The sequence below is a fragment of the Pogona vitticeps genome, chromosome 3 (assembly GCF_051106095.1).
Source record: "Pogona vitticeps strain Pit_001003342236 chromosome 3, PviZW2.1, whole genome shotgun sequence".
Lineage (NCBI taxonomy): Eukaryota > Metazoa > Chordata > Lepidosauria > Squamata > Agamidae > Pogona > Pogona vitticeps.
Genome location: NC_135785.1, coordinates 106,883,212 through 106,906,208, shown reverse-complemented (window position 1 = coordinate 106,906,208; position 22,997 = coordinate 106,883,212). Strand labels below are relative to the sequence as shown.

Genomic DNA, 22,997 nt, shown 5'->3' with positions numbered 1-22,997 from the left:
ACTCCTTTAATCAAAGGGTCAAAATAGCGCCCCCTATGTACAAATGCACTTTCATAATGGAGGTGATATAGGAGCCCTGTTATCTTGTACTCTACCCATCTCTCTATACATCCTTCTATTTTTTTTTCTTATACAGTAATCCTCTGAGTGATCTCTATGGCCATTAATTTTTTGTGTGAAAGGCCAGTGCTGACAGCTTTCCCTGAGTAATTCCAGGTGCCAGTCCCTTTTGACTGAAATGTACAATAAATTGCTCTAAATGTTCAACTGGTGCCAGCCGAGCCGGCTCCAGGCTGACCATTTCCTAAGTTCCGGGAACTCTATACTCATGGCCACATGATCCCTCCTCGTCAGTATCATGGCCAAACCTATCACTCTTGATGCTTTTTCATGCCAATTTGCCAGACCTGCTGAAGGCAGGACATCTGGGAACTCCTTGGCTCCAGGGTCTAAGTCTCTGAAAAGCTCGATCTGCTGGTGCGATGATGCATCAGCTATCGTTATCTACACCTGGTACGTGCCGGGCATGCACTAGTATGTTAAACTGCAGTGCCCTTAATGTAAATGTCACGATCAATGCCATAACCCATTCCGAGTGTGACATAAGGTTGCTTATAATGTAAGTAACCACTTAATTGTCATGCCAAATTGTACTATTGAATTTGATCACTCTTCGGCCCATGGCCACAGTACACTCACTATTGGGAAAAATTTCTAGGCTTGCCAAATCTCTGGTAATGCCGTTCTGATGCCACTCATTGGGCCAAGTGCCAGCACACCACCTTCCTCTGAAATAAATTCCAAAACCAAGGATCCAGCTGCATCTAAATGAACTTGGAATCTGCTTTAGCCCAATTTCACCTCTCCAGGTGATCCCGTTAAATTCTGCTAAAAACTGACTCCATACTAATAGATCTTCTGTTGTTCCATGTGTGTGCTGGCTGGCACCTAACACTTTCCAAATTGCACTGCATTCCCCCACTAATAGAATCCTAAACCATATTTCAATCCATCTAACAGGTAAGGGGCAGCTTCTCTACGAGGGTAGGTGCTTAATCAGTTTTCCAAAACTTCAACTCTAATTGGGCTGGATCCCTTTTCCAGGAGTACGCTGCTGGGCATTTTACCACCTCCTGCACCCTTGTTCTGGCGCTGGGTACCAGCTTTAAAGTATGATGATTCAGGTGCACGCCTCTGCAGATGGTACATTCATGCCTGAAATGGCATGGCCTTTTTGTACAGGTGTCCTTGGAGTTGTACTCCCCACAGAACAGGCGGGGCTGAACTGCCTGCCCCATCCCAGACGGGGATTCTGATTGAGGGCAACCTTCCTATCTAAATGCCAGCTATCAAATTTATAACTGATATTTGGCCTAGCGGGGTCATGCGCTGAAGCCACAGACCCTGCAGGCCAAGTTGTTAGGTTGAGCTGGCAAGGTAAAAGCAATGTAAGGTGTGCCCCAGCCATGAATTGTGGATTGGAGCTTGGCCGTATGGTGTCATGAAGCCCTGCGCTCTGTGGGTTGTAAGGTGCATAGTGTGATTAAATTGACCTCCCCTGACCCATGGCCGTGCGGGGATTGGTGTGTAAGTGCCCGGTGTAGCGGCCAAATCCTCTGAAGAAGTGGTGGCCGTACTTGGCTCGTCCCCAGCCTATGGTCTGTCAGAGTCGACTACCTCTATTTCATCCTGCACTCCGTGGCACTGTCGCTGCTTCGGTTGTCATTGGAGTCCACGACCCTCTGCCTTTCACCGAATGCTGTGACCTTGGTGTTGAGGAGGTCCCATCTGCGTCACATCTGGTGGCCACTTCAAGAATCTGCTCTGACTCAAGAAGAGCAAACCTAGCCATTAGATCCTGCACCACTGACTTAAGCTTCACCCTATGGTGGCTCTTAGTGTCCCTAGCTGATCTACGTGGCTGACATTGCTAGGCTGGGGAGCTTGTCTCACGAGATGCTCAGCCTCTAAAGCCAAAGTTTTTTCTTGGAGCTCTTGTCATACTGGTCAAGATTCCTAATCCGAAGAGGATTGGGAAGGAGATACCCAAGGAGCTGGCCTTTTCCTGGCTGGCTGTTTCCAACTCTTGTTCCCTGTCCCTTCCTTGATGCCTTTAATAAATGAGGTTTTCTATTAATTAAGTTAAGGACTGCCTCGGCAATACCATTACCAATCCAACTGAAATATTTTTGGTATATCCAAGACCCTGATTCCCCACTTAGCGCTGCCCAGGAGCGTAACTGTCTCTATTTTTTGATTATGGTCACTCATTATGACAATGGTTTACATAGCGATTTCTAGTCAGCACCACCACTACTTGCCAAATTAAGAAGGGTCCTGTTTGTTCACCATTGTGAAGCCTTCTTTGTTCATCATAGGCATTCTTCAGTCTCGAGAGACTATAGTAATATGCTCTGTATGGAGGACTTGGAACAGCGTCTAGTGTTTTGATGCTGTACGTGAAGCTGGAGTATCCTCTCCAGGGCACGAAGCCTGGGTAAAATAATATGGAGGATAGGCTTTTGCCCAAGCAGCAAATCCCCCCTCTCCACAGCCAGCACACACATGGAACAACAGAAGATCTATTAGTATGGAGTCAGTTTTTAGCAGAATTTAACGGGATCTCCTGGAGAGGTGAAATTGGGCTAAAGCAGATTCCAAGTTCATTTAGATGCAGCAGGATCCTTGGTTTTGGTGGCCTCCTACTCAAACAAGGAGGCAGGACACAGAAGCCCTCAATGTTGCCTTTGAGTGGTTTGCTATGCTGAACTGAGCCAAACCAATGAACTGTGGTTCATGCCCCTCTCTACTTCTTATCTATCCTACCAGTACTAAGAAGAAGAAGAAGAAGAAGGGAAAGAAAAATACTTTGGGTTAACAGCTGACTACAAAGGGGGTGCCAACATGAGAAACTTGGATTCTGTGAACATGAGTGATGCTTCCAGGAAGCTATGCTGTCAAGTGATGGGTTGCACTTCACAAGAACTGAGAAGAATATGTTTGGCCACAGCATGAAGAACTTCATCAGAAGATCTTTAAACTGAATTGGAAAGTGAGGGAGAAACAAGCTCAGAGGTAAAGACAGATGAAGACTTATGTACGCTAACAGGAACAGACTAATTAGCTCCAATGGGGCCCAATACTATTTTTTTTATAAAAATGTAAAAGGAAAGCTGATCATAAATTACAGAACTTCTAGTGTCTATATATGTATGAGAAACAAACAAGAAGAACTGGAAATCTTAGTTTAGGAGGGTAAATACAACTTGATATGGATAACTGACATTTTAGGGAATGATTCTCATGACTGGAATACAAAAATTGAAGGATATAAATTTTTCAGAAAGAACAGGAAGAATAGAAGTAGAAGTAGAATCACAGTTTATGTCAAAACCACATATTTCTCCACAGAAATACAGGCGGATGAGCTAGAGAGCATCTGGATTAATACAACTGGTGAAAAAAAAAGGAATGTGATAATTGGTGTCTATTACCAACTGCCCAATTAAGGAAAATGTACAAATGAAACCTTTGAAAAACAAATTGCAAGAATTTCAAAGAGACACAATATAGTAATAATGGGAGATTTCAATTATCCTGTTATCTGCTGGGAAGCAAATTTTGCCAAATGTGGTCCTTCCAAGTAATTCCTGGCTTGTGTTGCTGATAATTTTCTCTTACAGAAAATAGAGAAAGAAACTGAAGGAGCAGCTATCCTTGACTTGATTCTAGCCAATAGAGACTTGGCAGAAGAAATAGCAGTAACGGGAACTTTGGAGAAAGTGACCATGTTCTACTTGAGTTCTTTATTTCAAAGAGAACAAAAGCAGAATGTAGCTGCATGTATACACCATATTTTTAAAAAGCCAATTTTAATGACCTCAAAACAATTCTAAGCAAGGAAATTCCAAAGGCATAACTATAAACAATTCCAACATGAAAAAAGGTGGAAGACAGAAAAGAGAGTGAGAGAGACCAACGTGGCTTCAAAGAAAGCTCAGAAAGGACCTGAAAATTAAAAAAGGACACTATAGGAAGTGAAAGTAGCTAGAACACAAGGAAATAGTAGAGACCACTAGCAAATAATTGCAGGGATTGTGTTAGGAAGGCAAAAAACTGAGAATGAGCTGAGATTAGCAAGAGATGTTAAAAGCAACAAAAAAGGATTATTCCGGTATGTGTAGGGCAAAAGACAGAAAAGAAATCGTGGCTCAGCTACTCAATAGGGATGGAAAAATAATAACAGATGACAAAGAAAAGGCAGAAGTGCTCAATTCCTACATTAGCTCATTCTTTTCCCAAAAGAAAGCTCTTTAACCCTCCAGACAATATAAGTACAAGTGGAGGGGAAAGATTTGCGGATAGATAAACAAATAGTCAAGGGTTAGGGCTAGGGTTATTACTTTGAACAAGTTCAAATCTCCAGGGCTTGATGCACTACATCCAAGAGTATTGAAGGAAATGGATGAAGAACTCTCATAATTATTGTCTATTATTTTATTGAAATCATGGAGGATGGGTGAAATGCCAGATGAGTGGAGGAGGGCTAACATTGTCCCTATTTTCAAAAAGGTCAAAAAAGAGTAACCTGGGAATTACAGACCAGTCAGCCTGACATCCATCCCAGAGAAAATTCTGGAGCAGATTATACAACAATCACTCAGCAAGCACCTAGAAGACAATGGAGTAGTAACTAGAAGCCGACATGGATTTGTCAGTAACAAATCCTGCCATTCTGATCTCACTTTATTTCATCAAGTAACCTCCCTGGTAGATGGTGGGATGCTGTAGACATAATCATCTTGACTTCAGCAAAGCTTCTGACAAAGTGCTTCATGATGTTCTGATTAGGAAGTTAACAAGGTGTGGGCTGGTTGAAACAACTGTCAGGTGGATACACTGTTGGTTACAGAATCATACTCAGAGAGTGCTTATCAGTGACTCTTCAAACTGCGAGGAGGTAACAAGTGGGGTATTACAAGGCTCAGTCCTAGGCTCGGTATTCTTCAACAATTTTATTATTAATTTGGATGAGGGGGTGCATTAGATTCTTCTAAAATTTCCAGATGACACAAAATTGGTTGCTCGTACCCTGGAAAACAAAACAAAAAATGAAAAAGATTTTGGTAGGTAGGCTTGAGCACCATGTTAAAAACAACAGAAAGAAACTTAACAGGGATAAGTGCAAAGTTGTACACCTAGAGGGAGAAAACCAAATGCACAATTACAAGATGGGTGAATGCTTGGCTCAGTAATTCTACAAGTGACAAGGATTTTGGAAGTGTTGTAGATCACAAGCAGAATATAAACAGTGCAATGTGGATGCAAAAAAGGGGGGCAACACTATTTTAGGCTGCCTTAACAGAAGTGCAGTCTCCAAATCCCATGATGTACTAGTTCTCCACTATTCCACAATGACTAGACCTCATCTTGAGTACTGTGTCCAATTCTGGAACAACCCGGAACACGTTCAGAGGACAGCAATAAGGGCTATCAGAGGACTGGAAACCAAACACTATGACGGAAAACTGAAAGCACATTTAGTCTTGAGTAAAATAGACTGAGGGGAGATATAATAACACTTTTCAAATACTTGAAAGGCAGTCATATAGAGTATTGGTCCCTGACCTTTTTGACAACAGGGACCAGTTTAGTTGAAGACCATTCTTCCAAGGACCTGAGGGGGAGGTACTTGTTATGCAGTAGGTTGCTGGAGGATAGCTTTGAATTAAGCTCATAAAGGAAATGGCGAGCAGGGACAGGAGGTGAGCTGCAATTGAACCTCCACCTCCTGTTAGATCACCAGCGGCTTAGAACCTAATAGGAGTGCTGGCTCCTATTAGATTCTAATGCCACAGGCACAACTGATCTAGCAGCAGCAGGAGGGGAGCAGGGAGTGAAGCTCCACCTCCTGTTAGATCATCATCAGCATTAGAACTTAATAGGAGCACGCTGACAGGAGGCGGAGATTCGCTCACTGCTCACATCCTGCTCACTGCTCATCTGTCCTGGTGGCCCAATCCTTCCAAGGCCACGGATTGAAACTGGTTTGCAGCTCAGGGCTTTGGGATCCTGGATATAGAGGAGAGGCAGGTTCTGTTTTCAATCATCCCAGAGTGCAGGACACGTAATAATGGGCTCAAATTACAGGAAGCCAGAATACCAGGATAAACGTAACTGTTGGAACAGTATGGCAATGGAACCATTGGTGCTCCAGTGGTGGAAGTATTCCAAATTAGAAAACCTTCTTTCAGATATACTTTGATTTGGATTCCTGCATTGAGCAGGAGGCTGTACTCAGTGGCATTATAGGCCCCTTCCAACTCCATTATTCTGTGATTCTATGATTCCACCTTTGAGGAGGACCTGAAATCATTGTTTGGCATAATACATAACAGCTATAGTGCTATGAGGTATACATTAAGAAGATCCAATATGACAGTGATGGTAAAAGATCTGCACTGGTTACCAAGTATGTACAGTGGACCCTCGACTTACAGACGGCTCGACCTACAGACTTTTCGAGTTACAGACTTCTCTGGCTGCAAAATTTAGATTCAACTTGCAGCCGGAGAATCAACTTACAGACCAGAAAAAAAAATGGAACAAAAATAGAATAAAAACTGCCAGTTATGAGATTGATCAATTTTCAATGCATTGTAAGTCAATGGAGATTCGACCTACAGACTTTTCGACTTGCAGCCACCATTCTAATACGGATTAATTCCGTAAGTAGAGGGTCCACTGTACTGGGCCCAACTGAAGGCGGTGGTTTTAACCTTTAGAACTCTAAACAGGTTGTGGTCTAACTGTGCCTGTCTCAATATGGACTTGTCCAGATGTGTATAGACAGGAGAGGCTTTGAATCTACCAACAGCTGCGGAGGTCTCTGTGTGGAATACAATCCCCTCAGAGCTTCAAACAGTTCCCTGCCTTGCTGCTCTTAGAAAAGGTGTGAAGGCACATCTTTTAAAATGGCTTTATGATAATATTTCATTTATTGGAATGATTTTTAGCTGCTTCTGAACTTACTCATTTTACCGATTTTTATAGCATTGTTTTATTGAATTGTATGATTCATTTTTTTCTACTGTTAATCTTATTGTGTTTGAGGATTGTTAGTTACCTTGAGCATTAGCTGGTTGTGGAAACGTATAGTGTAACTGTAAATGATCATCATCATCATCATCATCCAGAAGCTATTTCTGCCTGACTGAAATCTCCACATGTCCTCACTGAGTAAACTCCATAATCAGATTGTATGTTCCTAGATTGGGAGGGGGGGATCAAGCAAAAAGCAAACATGTTTTGGTTCCCCTTTACACAGACAAAATGCAGCACAAATTCCAATTGTTGGAGAAACACTAAACCCCAGATACACTTTTAAAAAGACCTGACTATAATCCACCATCCAGTGTCAGGCTGAAGAATATCCCAGGGGAAAGGGTAATGCTTCATTATCAACGGGCATGTTTACAACACTGTGTAAATCACTGCAATGTCTGCTGAAATATTGAGTTGAACATTTATGAGCAAAAGGAATTCAGTCTATAAAATAATGCAAGCTAGATGAATAAGTCATAAATTGTATTCAAGGGAACTATATTAACTGCTGAGATTGAGCAATGAATGTGATTTCCACCTTAGCCCCCACCAAGTGTTTTCATATGCATGCATATATTTCATTTAATACTGGGGATTAATTCACTCTCAAATGTAGTATCAATAAGACATCAGTTTGGGGGATCGAACTGATTTGTTAGTCTCTCATTTTTCAGATGGCTGTCATTGTCTCTACCTGATCTTGGCAGCATGTGACTTCAGAAGAAAGATAGTCTCTCAGATTGTGGTGAGTCATTGTAACTCAGTGGATTCGGAATGTTTTCAAATCTTCTTGAGCTTGCAGCAATGAAGATGGGAAGCTGATATATTCACAGCACAAGTGCATTTTTCAGGGAAGTTGGTTTGTTCAGGCACAGCCAATGGCATTGCACAGATAAGCTATATGCCTAGAATGTTTCCCTGACACATCTTCATGAGCTGACACTGTTAAAGTTCAAACTGACCATGGCCAGACATACCACATTAAGATGATGTAAAGCTGTTTGTGAATTGGGCCATAGTAGGGGAATAAACTGATGACTGGCATTGGGAGAGAGTATCTTTAACGTTCTCCTCACGCCATCTGAGGAAGAAACACCAGAAAATGTTTCTAGTTAAATTGCAAGGCTATCAAAACAGGGAAGTTGAATTCACTTACAGAAAAGTCAGACAGAACACAAACTGAAGATGAGTAGAATGTGAGGTAAAAAGGTACAGCTAGTTCTAGGTTGTGTCACGATGGTACAGTGGCTAGATTGCAAGAAGTAATGGCACCACTCCATTATGCTTTGATCAGGCTTCACCTGGAGTGATGTGTTCCATATGGGCCACTGCCAAATTGAGAACACATTAACTAATTAAAAAGTAGTGAAAAAATGGTGAGATGTTGACCAATGCAGAAAATTTTAAGGAGCTAGTATGGTTTATTCTAGAGATCATCTTCAACTACTCAAAGGCCTGCCACATAAATGATGGAGCAAATGTTGCTTAAAGACAGTACCCAAATGAACAGCAACAAATTACAAGAAAAAGAACTTCAACTAAACATGAGGAGGAACTTCTTAAGGGGAGTTCCTCCTAACATTGAATGATGGAATTGATTATGTTAGATGGTGATGGTCTCTTCTTCTCAGTAGCAAAGCAATGCTACCACATCAGTATTAAATGGAGTGCAGAGGAAGATGGTGTGGTGGTAAAGGTACACAAATGTGGGTGGGATGAATGAGTGGAATTATTTGGGGAAGTCTTTATTTCCAGGCTAATCTGTCACAAGCCAGGGAGAGATTTACTCATAAATGGAGGCAAACTGGCATCAATTTTTGTCCCGTGCGAGTAAGAAGTGCTATTGCAGTTCAATTAAAATTTAGAAGGGTTGTGAGGGGCCAACCAAATTGTTTGTTTGTTTGTTTGTTTGTTTGTTTGTTTGTTTGTTTGTTTGTTTATTTATTTATTTATTTATTTATTTATTTATTTATTTATTTATTTATTTATTTATTTATTTATTTATATCCCGCCTATCTGGTCAGATTAGGACCACTCTTGGCGGCTAACAACATAAAATAGTACAATAAATATATATAAAACAATTTTTACATAACAGAAGCATTAAACAAGATGGGAAAAACAATAGGAGAGGGAAAGAAAAGGGCATCAGGAATTATCTGATGGGAAGGCCTGCCGAAACATCCATGTTTTTAATTGATTTTTAAAGATACCCAGCGAGGGAGCCATGTGAATCTCAGGAGGTAGGTTGTTCCAGAGGTGAGGAGCCACCGCCGAGAAGGCCCGATTTCTTGTCTTTTCTTTCCGGGCCTCCCTCGGCGTTAGGCTCCTCAGCCTGACCTCCTGGCTCGCACGAGTGACACGGGTAGATCTTGGTGAGAGTAGGGGTTCGGCCAAGTATTGAGGCCCTAAACCATTTAGGGCTTTCTACGTAAGCATCAACACTTTGAAGTCAATGCGGAACCGGATGGGCAGCCAATGCAATGCAGCCAGAGTGGGCGAAATATGTTGGTATTTTTTCACTCCACTAAGTAGTCTGGCCGCCGCATTCTGCACCACCTGTAGTTTCCACAACAGCCTCAAAGGTAGCCCCACGTAGACCGCATTGCAGTGGTCTAATCTTGAGATTACAAGCGCATGCACCAAGGTAGTGAGCGCCCCAACATCAAGGTAGGACCGCAGCTGGGCTATCTACCTAAGATGAAAAAAGGCGGTACGGACCACCAATGCCACCTGAGATTCCATAGTAAGCACCGGGTCCAGATGGATCCCCAAGCTGCGGACCCCATCCTTGGTGGGCAGAGTCACCCCCCCAAAAGAGGGAGTTTCCCAAATCCCCAACTGTGGGGGCACCCACCCTCAGTACCCCCGTCTTGTCCGGGTTCAGCCTCAGCCTGTTCTCCTGCATCCATTGCAGTGCAGTCCCCAGGCAGCGCTGGAGGGACAGAACAACATCTCCTGCAGTTGGTGAAAAGGAGATGTAGAGCTGAGTGTCATCAGCATACTGATGACACAAGGCTCCACACCCCCTGATGACCCCACCCAGCGGCCTCATGTAGATGTTGAACAGCATTGGGGAGATAATCGACCCCTGTGGAACCCCACAATTGAGACTCCACGGGGCCGATACACTCTCCCCAAGCTGCACTCTCTGGGGGCAGTCCTCCAAGAAGGAACGGAGCCAGGCCAATGCCAGGCCACCTATTCCCAACTCGGAGAGCCTCCCCAGGAGGATACCGTGGTCAATGGTATCAAAGGCTGCTGAGATATCGAGGAGGACCAGCAGAGACACTTTGCCCCTGTCAGCCTCCCTCAATAGGTCATCACACAGGGCAACCAATGCCGTTTCCGTACCATGGCGTGGCCTGAAGCCCGACTGAAATGGATCCAGGGCATCTGTTTCATCCAAGAGCGCCTGGAGCTGATTGGCCACCACCCTCTCGACCACCTTGCTTAAGAAATATTGGCGATGGGCCTATAGTTGCCAATTTCGTCCACTGCCAAACTAGGTTTCTTCCTAATGGGCCTAATGAGTGTGTCCTTGAGGGCAGATGGAAATCTGCCCTCAAGGAAAGACCCATTAATTATTGCTGTGGCCCATTCCGTTGTTGTAGGCCTGGCTGCTTTGATTAGCCAGGCCAGTCAAGGGTCAAGGGAGGAGGAGGTGGCACGACAGCGGTCAAGTGCCCTGGCCACAGAATAAGGCGTGACAGGTTGAAAGGGGTCAAAAATCACCGGGCAAGATGGAGCGCTGGACATCTCTGCTCGACTCACTGTATTCAAAAAAGGAGACAGGTCCCGGCGGATGGCCTCCACTTTCAATTTAAAAAATGCTGCATATTGGTCCGGTGAAAAACTAGGGGGAGGCCCATCACTCAGACCAATTCCGGATAGGTCACGTACTATACGGAATAGTTCCGCCTGCTGGTTGGACGCTTCGCTTATCTGGTTAGCGAAGTATGCTCGACTGGCAGCCTTTACCTTAGCCAGGTAAAGGTTAGCAGCGACCTTGACAGCTATCCAATTATAATCCGTTGGGTCCTTTCTCCATTTGTGCTCTAGCCGTCTCCTGACCTGCTTCAACGCCTGGAGATCCTGGTTAAACCAGGGCGCCGGGCGGTCTCTGCGATGGAGAGGGCATTTAGGAGCGATCGTGTCAACAGCCCTAGCTGTGGCAGCGAACCAACCGTCAACCAGAGCCTTGACAGGAGCGCCAGCCAGGTCAGCCGTAACACCTCTCATGGCCTCCTGGAATCCAACCAGATCCAGTAGCTTTCGAGGGCGGACCATGACAATAGGTCCCTGCTCCCTGCGAGGGGGGGGGAAGAGCCATTTTGAGGGTGCATTTTATTAGGGGACATGACTAGGACTGTAGGCTGCTGGATGGCTATCCGTTGCCTCCATGGGAACGTATTGCATCTTCTCTTTGGGGAAACTTTTCTGAAGCAGAGGATTTGATTGGAAAGGATATGAATAAGCAGTCCTAATCCTGCATTATCTATCTATTCACTCCTCATGCTGAATGGGTTTGCTAATATCTTTAGGATGTTGCTGCAATGAAATATAAATTCATTTCCTCCCTCTCCGCCCAATCACTCAGCAGTGATTATTCTGCTCCCACACAACTAAATCATGGCCGACCTACCAAAGGCGGCAGCTTCATTTGTGCATTATTGCTCAGTGTGCATCACTTGACAATACTTTTGGAGATAACATTTTATTAGGGGGAATATTTTCCACTGGGATTATTCATTTGCCTCTCCTGAGATAACCCATAATGGGAAAAGATTCCTGTTTCAGATGAGTCATGTGTATCGCAGATCTCCTGCTGTTCTGAATGTCTGAGCAGAGTTTTCAGTGGATATTTACAACATACAAAGAGAAGTGTACGTCTTATAGTAAAAGATACAGATCTGAAACAAGCTATTCTACATAGTTAGTACCCAGAGATTAGGTTGTTTGGATAAGGATCCAAAAGTTTGAACATTTTATCTGAACTCTGGTATTAATTACCTCTGGAGATTTTTTTTGTAAAACTACATTGCAAATACAGAAGAATAAATTGTCTTATGATACTTCCGTCACTTCTATTCCTGCAAGAACATGCTGTGTCTCACAGCCTCCTGGAACTCCCAGTTCTTTTTACCCAGGCTTGGCAGAAGACACAGGCACACTTTACTAATAACATTATTATTGCTTTTGAAATTGTTATGAGGAATTTCAAACCCATGAAAAAAATAAGAGTGGATTCTAACCAGACAGGATTAAGCTCAACAAAATGGAAAGTAAATTTTTCCAACTGTGTAAGATTCCCAAAGTGTGGTGTGATGCTAATTTGCCCATGGATGCGTATCTGCATAAATCATATTGATCTCTGTTGGAAGCCATGTGGACATCTGCTCTGTGCTTGTGCTTGGAGGTAGTATAGTGGAGTTTCAAGAGCTGAGATGGGCACTCTTTTTGTCTGTTGAGGGTCTCCCAGAGGGGAGTATAAGATGCCACATGTTAGTGCTGGTGATGTTTGGGTTGAAACCAATAATATTGGAATCAGAGCCCAAAGCTGGCAAGCTCACCCTTTTTCCTTTCCTCTCTTTCTTCTTCCCCATGTTGCAGGCTGGGAAGAGGAAACACGGCTCTTACAGTGGCCTGAACTGATCATTTGCCTAGGACCTTTGAATTTAGCTTAAGGGCCACTTAAGATTGGAATGCTAAATCCTGATTATTTATCAGACGGCCCTTGTTCAGTCTTGTCTTTCACTACCACATTAATCTATTTAAACATGATCTACAGGGTCCTTCAGAGCATATACCAAGAGAGCACAGGTCAGAGACAAGCACAAATGAATTATATATAGTAACCTTTTTCCAGCTACACCAGGGAAGAGTCTCACTTATTCTTTTGCATCTACCTTTTCTTGGTGTCCTCAAAGTCACAGTGCATCGCCACTCTTTTCAAGAGCCAGGGTAGCAAGAAACCCCTCCTCAATCCATATAATATGGGCTCCAGAACAGTAGGTTACGGCAACTCTGCTTCCTTGGACCCCATCTTGGTCTTCCCTTCCCTCTCTGTCACTTTGAGCTTTATGGCCCCCAGTTGCCTGCAGAGTCCAGCTTCCACCTCATTCCCCAGGTGCTGCTCCTGGTCCCGATCCCATGGGCAGGCCAACTGGTCCCAGGGCCTGCCTGAGGTTCAGTGGCCTTCACATCTGGTGGGCCTTTCAGACACAACTGGAGAGATTAGATAGGCTGCTTGGGAGCAGTGACCTCCTCTCAAACAGTTACCCCTTTCTTTTGTATTTGTTTTTAAATTTTTCCTTAAAATGCAAATCCAGATAGTTTCAGTGCTTCCAGACCTTATGAAAGGAAAAGAAGGAATATCTTCATTTTGGGAAGACGTTAGTCACAAGGTTAGCTAGTCTAGAGCCTATATAGGTATACCAATAAACAGGGGTCAGTGGTTCAAGATATATTGTACATGTTGCATTGAAAGTCTGAGATTATTGTTCTGTGTTTCGGGATGTTATAAAAGCAGGTGTTGAGTTTGGTGATATTTGATACATAACGAGGCTTCCCCTCTTCAGAAGTATCTCTCAGATAACTGACTCCCTTCCTTCTCTCTGTCAGTGATGTTCTATGATAACCTAGCTGTCTTAATAAGGATTTTTAGTATATCATCATGTGATTTTCTCCCAATGCCAGCCTATTCCCATTCTCATAGGAAACTAGGAGCACAGTCTGGCAGCTACTCTCCTCAGGAATGTTTTGGGACATGCCACCTCACCACAGGACATATATGCTACAAACATACAGTAGATAAGTGTTTCATAGTTACTCAGGGAACTGGGTTTCAGTGGTTGGTGGTAGCGTTGAGAAACAAAGCTGCTTTGCCAAGGAACTAAAGGTCGCAGGATTTCCCCATTAAAGAAAATGAGTGCAGTTCAAAGTTTGGAAAGACATGTTCCTAATTGTGTGGATAAAGGTAGAGATAAAAAGGGATAGGTACCAACAGTAAGTGCTCTATAAAGAGACCTCAGTACTATGGCAGCTGGAAATTTGTCTGTTTGTAGCCAAGATGTTGGGGGCCATGATTTAATTGTTTTGCTGGAGCAAGTGCCAGACAGCTAAAGTTTTATTGTGGTTAATGCTACTCATAATAAGATACCCTGTTTCCCCGAAATAAGACCTAACCTGAAAATAAGCCCTAGTATGGATTTTCAGGATGCTCATGATATAAGCCATATCCCCCCAATAAGCCCTAGTTAAGTGAAACCCCACCCTCCACCATTGTGTAGCATTGTGCAGCAACCAGAAGATGACATGACTGTAAAATAAAGCATTTATTTATTTATTTATTTATTTATTTATTTATTTATTTATTTATTTATTTATTTATTTATTTATTTATTTATTTATTTATTTATTTATTTTATTTTATTTTATTTTATTTTATTTTATTTTATTTTATTTTATTTTATTTTGTTTATTTATATCCCGCCTATCTAGTCGATTAAGACCACTCTATTTCCCCTGAAAATAAGCCCTAATGTGTTTTTGGAGCAAAAATTAATATAAGACCCTGTCTTATTTTCAGATAAACATGCTATGTGCAACATGTTTTCAATACATCTTCAAAGCATGTTAATATGCTGCTCTCCCTATCAGTTTGGCAAATAAAGACAGAAAAAGGGGGAAGGTTTAGCAGAATAGCTGCTAAGGGTCATTAAGAGCATGCTGAGACTATTAAATGCATGGCACTGGGATATTCAGTTCTGTATACTTCTATTTATTTCTTATTAAGCCTTGGATCATTGGGTTTTAATGCATTACAAAGGTTAGTTCACTATAATTACAGTCATCAGAAATGTTTTGGTCTGTTTGTGTGTGTGTGTTTTTTAAAAAAACAATAATTGGAAGAAGCCTAAAGGACATACTGTATTAGGTATGTGTTGGAATAACATTTGAAAATGTGTGGCATACAGCTTGAATTTAATGGAGGTGTTCTGTTTGCTTTCTTGCTTCGTTATTCACTAAGTATTACATTGTTAATACACAATGTTTATCTATTACTGCCAAATGCTTACTTCAGAGAGCAACTGAAGAATGTATTTTAATGTGGTGACCTGTTAGAGATCTACTGGAAAGGGAGAAATTATGCTTCTCTTCAACCATTATGTGGTGCAGCCTCCTACCCCTATCTTGGTTAAGCATGTTGACTGTAATAGAGTCTTGGGTATCCAGAAATTCCGAATTTTGCTTCTAAAGGCTATAATTCTGAATAAGTCTGAATTCCAAATCTGAATTTTGATACTCATTCCTAGTGAGAATTTCTGTTCCGAACTTCTTTGAATGTAATTGGTGACACAATGCATAATTAACGTTCAGATTTCACTAGCACAAGCTATGTTGATGGCCATCAACTTTAGAAAAAATAATATATAGCTTTTCAGATGTTCTGTTTGTATAAAATAAACATGTTTGAAGGGTGGAAGAGAATTATGACAGTGAGCTTCACTGTGGTATGAACCCCTTCTTTTAAATGACTGAAAAGAACCAGTGTTGATATTTATGGGAAAAAATCATTTATTCAATCATATTTTGAAGTAGAATGGCAACCATTTCTGTTAATTCATGATTTATAGTAAAGAGCTAGGTCTTTTTGAGCAGCAGTTGATGATGGACTGTATCATATCCTGCTGTAAGGTCTACAAATGTTGCTCCAGTTACTTTATTTGTTTCAAAGCCATCTTCTCTATGCTGGGTTAGTTTTAAGATTTGAGCCATACAGCTCTTGCTAGGTCTAAAGCCTATCTGTTCTGGAATTAGGTTGAATTTTAAGGGCTAGACAGTTTAATTTGCGTGCTTTGTTTTTTAATTTGGTCACTAGAAGGTACACATGGCCTTAATTTGGAGGCTGATTGTTGAACCATGTATCTCCTAATGAAATCTCATTGTGGGAGAGAAAACATGTTTAAAAACATTCCCCTTTTCATCTAGTTTGGCCCAAGGTCATCTTTCCCTTTGCCATGAAAAACAAAACAAAACCCTGTATGTTTTCTAGATAACATTGCAACACTTGTCCTCACTGAAGTGTGTGTGGGTACATTGGGAAATGAAATCAAAAACATGTTTAAAGCCAAAGCAAGTGAAGCTAAGTGAATAGGTAGACAACTAAGACAACGCTAGAAGAAACTGGTGTACAAGGACATTTTAAAAGAAAGAAGTAAATGCTTCTTTGCACTGGACCGAAAAAAGGAAATGGAGAGAAAGAATACTACAGCAAACACCCAGGAGATAACATAAGATCTGTTGTGATGTGAATACGGTCATCTTGACTGACAGACAGGTGACTGTGTAGAAACCAGGAGATCTCCAGAGTTAGAAGCCAAAAGGGGCAACACATGCTTTATCCCTGGGCTGTAGCAGAGTTGTGTTTTTCCACAGCTGGGACCAGAGAATGGATGCCTTTGCTCATTGACATCTTTAATTAAATTTGCAGAAACATTCAAAACGTTGTGATTTCTCGGTTCTCCCCACCCTCCTTTTTGCAGCTCCCGAAGTGCTTTTAATGTAGTGCTTTGTATGCAAGCCAGCCTTTTCCTAAATAACCAGAGAACAATAAATAACTTTTTTTTTGGCTGTTCTTGCACTTGTGTTTTGGTTTGGCATCTTGCAGACACCCCAACTAATGGTATCATTTGTAGATCCAATAGCCTCTTAAATAGCTCTTTAAGAAAACAATACATTTGTTTGCATATGGAAGGCCAAGGAGCCTATTGATGACTTTTAGGCTATTATGCTTTTAGAGCTAATTATATTTCTTTAATGCATCTAGCTTCTTGACTTCAGCAAGCCATGTTATTAATGAATTTGTAATGTGCTCTAATTCTGCTGAGTGCTGCTATTGTGCTGAAGGCAAGGGCAGTAACTTCCCTTTTATATCTTTTACATGAAGTCTGTATGACAGTTTAGATACAATTGACTTCCACATAGGGAGTAGGTAACAAATGGAGATGCAGTGTGAATTTTCCAACATTTTTTTCCCAAAGACACTGCCCTTTCTCCACAAAGAGGAAGCGAGAGGTGAAACTTTATTTTCCCCATGAATCCTGCACTTCAGGATTTAACACTGTTAAATTTGAAATTTAATTAATGCTCACTTCTGTGTACTGGACACATGCATATGGGACTCTTGTCTTAGTTCAGACATTTTGGAATATAATATATGTGATGGAGGCAGGGGTTGATCAAAAAAAAATTGCCTGAGACAAAGCAGAAAATTTTCTCCTTTGCTTATCCAGGTGATAGTACTTAGTACCCAGAGCCAATCAAGTTATTTTGACTCAAGAGACAGAAAATGTTAGAGGTACTTCTCCCTATTCCTGACAGGAAATGTATAGTAGTAATAATAATAAAAACCCACACAACTATTTGAAGTAGTTCCATGGCATTCACATTCTTCTGCCTGAGGCAATCACTTCACAATGGTGGGGCCAAACCTGTGTGTACCCCTGCTTTCCTCACACTTCTAAGGAACGGAAGCATACCCTGTAGAAGTTAGTCAGAGCAACTGTGTGGTTTGTGTCAGCTTTACACACTTTTGAGGGGGGGAATTGCATGTCTATACTGCACCTGAGGCATATTGTGGAATAACCAGAACATAACCTGAGGGAGACTCTCAGAAAGTAGAAGGTAAGTTTTCATTTGTGATATGGAGATGGTAGGAACCGGACTGCTGTTGTTTATCTGAAAGGGAAACATGTGAAAACAGAATTCCACATTCTGCCAGAAGCTTATTTATTTCAACTCTTCTCCTAGAGGCATGTATTTTTACTCTGACATGAATTTCATTTGGGTTCCTTCCTAAGAAATTTGGCTGCCTAAGTGGGGACTGAGTAAGATGTACTAGTGTCTTCTTTCAGAGTTCAAGCTTAAAAGCAGCTCGCCACTCACTGCAATGGAGTAAGTTACAACAGAATTGAAAGGGATGGCACAAAATCAGAAATTGCAGATATGACATTCAAGCAGATCCATAAATCCAAACTAAGCTGAAAAGCTGGTCCTCGCCTATATCAGCAGTTTTAGATCTATGGACCTTCTTGGATCAGCATACAAGAATGTTTTCAAAAAAGCATACAGCTAGCTAAGTGGACATTTGTGGGCAAAGTGGGAGGACTCTTTGGGAAAGATGGAAAGGGTCATTATGGAAAAGAGTGTGATTTAAAAATGGGCTGTTAACAATTGGTGGTGGAGGCAGCTGTGGTGGAGCATCTCTCCTATGGACTTCATGCAATGTGAAGGTCAGTAATGTTCCTTCATATGATAGTTCCTTCATATGATGGCTCCATCAGCAGCCATATGCTGCTTGCCTTCACTTGGGTAAACGACTGAGCTACTCAAAGAGTAGTTTATTGGGTCTTGTATTTCTGGTAAGAACTGAAGTGCAGACTTGTTCAAAGGCAGAGCTGTGAATTGGACTGATAGCCGATAAATGATTGTATCCTTTACTGGAAATATCAAGTCATAGTGGCCACATTGACTTTTGTATACTTGAAACGCAGGCATAAGTTGCTCAGAATGAAGAAGGGAATATTAAAACATTATATCTCAATTAAATCTTTCCCACTTTTTGCCTTTCTTTTGAGAACAATACCTGGTGTGTTATGTAGTCATTTAGCCATAATGAGCATTTAGTATATATTTGATATCTTGTGAAGTTCTAATTGCTCAGTTTGCATTATTTAGTCATTCAATTTATATCCCACCTTTCATTCTAAATGGAAATTCCAGGCTTTTAAAACAATAAAATGACAATAACACTCATAAAAACTGATTCAATCCTGCTGGTTTACCTCTTTTTCTGTTACTACTTGTAATCATTCAAGATGCTGCCATTGAGAGATTGCTGGAAGGAACAGGCTGTCATAGGTTTTTCCAAGCAGGGAGCTGCACCAACCCTGGACCTCAACCCAAAAATTATGTGTTCCACCCCGCGGGCGGACAGATACACACATGCTGCAGCTTAACATGTCTGCACATGAATAGAACATCTGATGGCTTTTCACCCCGAACCAAACTCCAAACTAGGCAGGTGAAGATGTTTTAAGCCACTCTGAAACTTGGGAATTCTGGTGAATTGAAGGATGGGATATTAAATTCAAATAATGAACATCTTATGAGCTTTGACTAAGCCAGGGGTCTCACACATGCAGCCCGGGTGCCAACTGCGGACCGTGGGATGATAGTTTGTGGCCAATGCCTTAATGTGAAAGGTTAAGGAGTGGGAGCAGCAGTGGCGGCACCTACTTGGCAAGCGTGGGGCTTCCTCTCCGCCTCGTAGGGGCTGGGTGCCGCCTGCCCCCCTGAAGCGCCTATGCAACCAGAAGGGGAGCCCTCTCCCTGCCCGGAAGTCTTCTCCCTCAGGGGTTTGGCACCACCAGGGCTTCTGCTTTTAGGTCTCTCTCTCCACCCCCCTCTTCTCGGGTCACCTGGTGAGGCTACTGCTGTCGCCTCATCCTCTCTGTGCTTCTCCTTCCCCCCGCCTGGCGCTGCTCCGCTTCCTGCCCAGATGTGCCACGGGAGGGGGTGCTTCTGAGAAAACAGCCTTCTCGCGCGTGCTCGCCTCCCCCCCCCCCGTCTCCCTGAGCCACACTGGGCAAGACCACGGCATCTTGCCAGAGTGGGAGTGTAGAAGCCCCAGGAAGCCCCATTAGCCCTTGGGTGGGGGGGAGATTACTCTGCTGATGGGGCCAGCCTTGCAGAAGGGGAGCATGCAGCTGCTAGGGGTGTGTGTGTGCACAGAGAGTGGAGGAGTGCCAGGCGGTGGGAAGGAAAAGCGCATCGAGGATGAGGCAAGAGCAGCAGCAGCCTCACCAGGTGACCCGCAAAGAGGGGGGTGGAGAGAGAGAGAGAGAGAGACCTAAAAGCAGAAGCCCTGGTGGTGCCAAACCCCTGAGGGAGAAGACTGCCGGGCAGGGAGAGGCCCCCCCTCTGGATGCACAGAGCCACATTTCAAAATTTTTGCGGACCCCTTCTCCTTTGATGTGCAAGATGCCCCTCCTGTGCTTCAAATGGAGCTCACTGACCTGCAGTGCAACTCTGAACTCAAAGCGAAGTTCAGGGAGGCGAGTGGAAAAGCAGACAAGCTTGGGCAATTTTTGAGAGAATTAACCCCCAGCTTCCCTGAGCTTTCCCGAATGTTCAAGCAGACCATGTGCCTTTTTGGGAGCACATACTTGTGCGAAAAGCTCTTCTCCACCTTGAACTTCAATAAGTCCAAGTACAGGTCCAGACTGACTGATGATCACCTTCAAGCCATACTGAAGGTCTCGAATGTTTCCTCCCTCAAGCCGAATGTGACTCAGCTATGCAAGAGGAAGCGCTGCCAGGTCTCTAGCAGCAAGGAGTAGGCAAGAGAAGCTATGTTCAGAAAAACAGTTCATGTTCTTCAGTGTTCCATTCATGTTCAGGACAATTCATATTTAGAAGATTAAAGGTTAAAGAACTGTTAATGCAGACATTTGAATCTGAATACAGCAGATACAGAAGACTGAAGAAACCACATATAGTCGTTCACTAGAGTATTATTATTATTATTATTATTATTATTATTATTATTATTATTATTATTATTATTATTATTATTATTATTATTATTATTATTATTATTATTATCATCATCATCATCATCATCATCATCATCATCATCATCATCATTTACTGATTGAATGATTGCTTTTCTTATTAATTATTAGTTTATTTATTTTTCATCTTATTTTGTGTTAAAAAATTTAGAGATTTGAGAAAATTGGAATTTTTTTAACAAAGCTTTTCTTGTGGAGAATCTGATGAGGCCCAGCCTCACCCAGACTCTGCCTCCAGCAGTCCCCAGGTAAACTGAGTTTGAGACTAAGCAGTTCTGTAGGAAGCAACTTAAGAAGCTGTTGTAAAGGTGATTATAGAGGGTCACTATCTGACCTTTTCAGCATTAGAAGACAAAAGAGGTTATATTTTCTAGGTATGTACTGGAGAAGAAGAAAAAACAGGAGCAGGACTGAGTATGGTAGATTATGTAATTCATGTGTCTACACTTTCTATGATCCAAATACCACTTTTAAAAAAAGATTAAGAAAAAGGGAAAGCTAATCTAGCAGTAGGCTAATTTGACATATCTAGAAGCTCACGTTTTGAGTGATGAATGTGGCAGGATTGATATTTCCGATTGCGATTTGGAACTAATCCTTAAGTGAGTTAAGAGTTACAGGAAATTAGGGACACCCGGTAAGGGAAATCTCCAATAATATATAGGCCTTTCCTTGGATTCTCCAGAACTCTCATATGAGTGAAAGTGGATGTAAGAACATAAGACTTAACGTTGGGTTATGTAATCACATTTATTTCTGTGTGGTATTGTCTGTAGAACTAAAAAAATAAAAATGAAAACATTTCAGGTGAACTGATATGCTGCATAATGGAGTGGGAAGTTTTGCAGACTGAAATGAATGCTGTTGACTCAGTCGTCAAGCACGGCCGACAGTTTGGAAGGTCATGGCATCAATACATGCAGATCATAAGTTTTAGCATACATTGCTGTGGTGATCACCCTACTTTGGCTCATGTATGAGGTGATTTACATACACCAATGGGAGCTGTTGGGAGGTGGAGTGAGGAGAATCTAGAAGGGAGGGGTGAGTCAGAGTCTGGGGAGTTCAATTGGTGAGAGTCAGAGATGGAGCCTGAAGGAGAAGTTAGTCTCTGGTAGTTAGAGAGTATGGCAAAGTTAGGAGTTAAAAGTGTGGAACTTATAAAGAGCTAAAGGAGTTTAGAGTGAAACAAGTTATTACTAATCTAATGAATACATTAAAGTCTGTGAAGAACCTGTTTAAGCAAACTATAATCAATAAACCTGTGTTGTTCAACTTTATACTCAGCAGGGACCTCAACCTTTCTAATTAAAGGGTGTTGACAGAGGGCTAGTGAAATGACCTGGGGACACGTCAGGGGCATGTCACAATCGGTGTCAGCTGGTGCTCTCCCATGTTGATTCTGTGGCAAGGGAGATCATCCATGTTTTTTTGCACTAGGTTTCTTGTTTCTGTGACAGAACAAGATAACGAAAGGGATCCACTTAGTTTCTGATTTTTTTTTACAAAATGTCTCTCCATTAAATTAGTGAAGCAAAGTCTCCCTTTGTGAAGCAAAAAATGGATGCAGAAGGACAGGGTGGATTGATCAAAAACATACAAAGCATCCATCAGATGCTTCTGAGGTTTTAAAGTCCATGCCACTAGGAAATCCACGCGGTCGCAACCCCACCCCTTCTCCCTACTATCAAGGCCAAACAACAATTCAATTATATGAAGAGAAAAAACCCCACAAGAACTCAAATAATATTACAATTAAATCCAAACTAATCACAGAATAAATCAAATAATATTAGGAATAGATCCAAATTAATCAAAATCGGCAGTCAAACAATGGGAGGGTGCAGAAGCTACCCCCCCAACTCCTGAGGATTGATCCTCCTGCTTAGTGACGCAGCTCACAACAACGCCAAACAGTGAAGCACTGTCCTTAACCAATGCCAGCAAAGGAAGAGGAAGAGGAGGGGGGAGCAGCCCTTGAATAACCTAACATTCCCCCCTCTCCTCCTATACTAATCTCCTGATACCAGAAGTCTCACACTATCCAGGGAGGGAGGCAAAGGCGAGCTGCGCTGCTGAAGTTCAGCTCAACAGCAGCTCCAGCATTTGTTTCAGGGACTCTGAGATCTCATTTTGCCATAGCTCCTGAGTGAGACTCAACTCTGGGCACATTTGTATATCATCCGAGTTGCATAAGAGTTTGCATCTGCTGAATGAGGAATGGAAATTATTTCAGCTAGCTAACTCTTGTTT

At 42.3% G+C, this 22,997-nt stretch overlaps 2 long non-coding RNA genes across 2 annotated transcripts in view; both read left to right on the top strand.

Annotated features, from left to right (window-relative positions):
• Positions 1–22,997, top strand: part of LOC144588346 (uncharacterized) — a 497,164-nt gene that overhangs the window by 81,261 nt on the left and 392,906 nt on the right. The window lies entirely within an intron of this gene.
• LOC110086005 (uncharacterized) overlaps positions 14,364–22,997 on the top strand; it is a 47,997-nt gene continuing 39,363 nt past the window's right edge. Inside the window, exon 1 of the long non-coding RNA XR_013543859.1 lies at positions 14,364–17,793. This is a non-coding gene — a long non-coding RNA (uncharacterized LOC110086005). The remainder of the gene's footprint in view (positions 17,794–22,997) is intronic.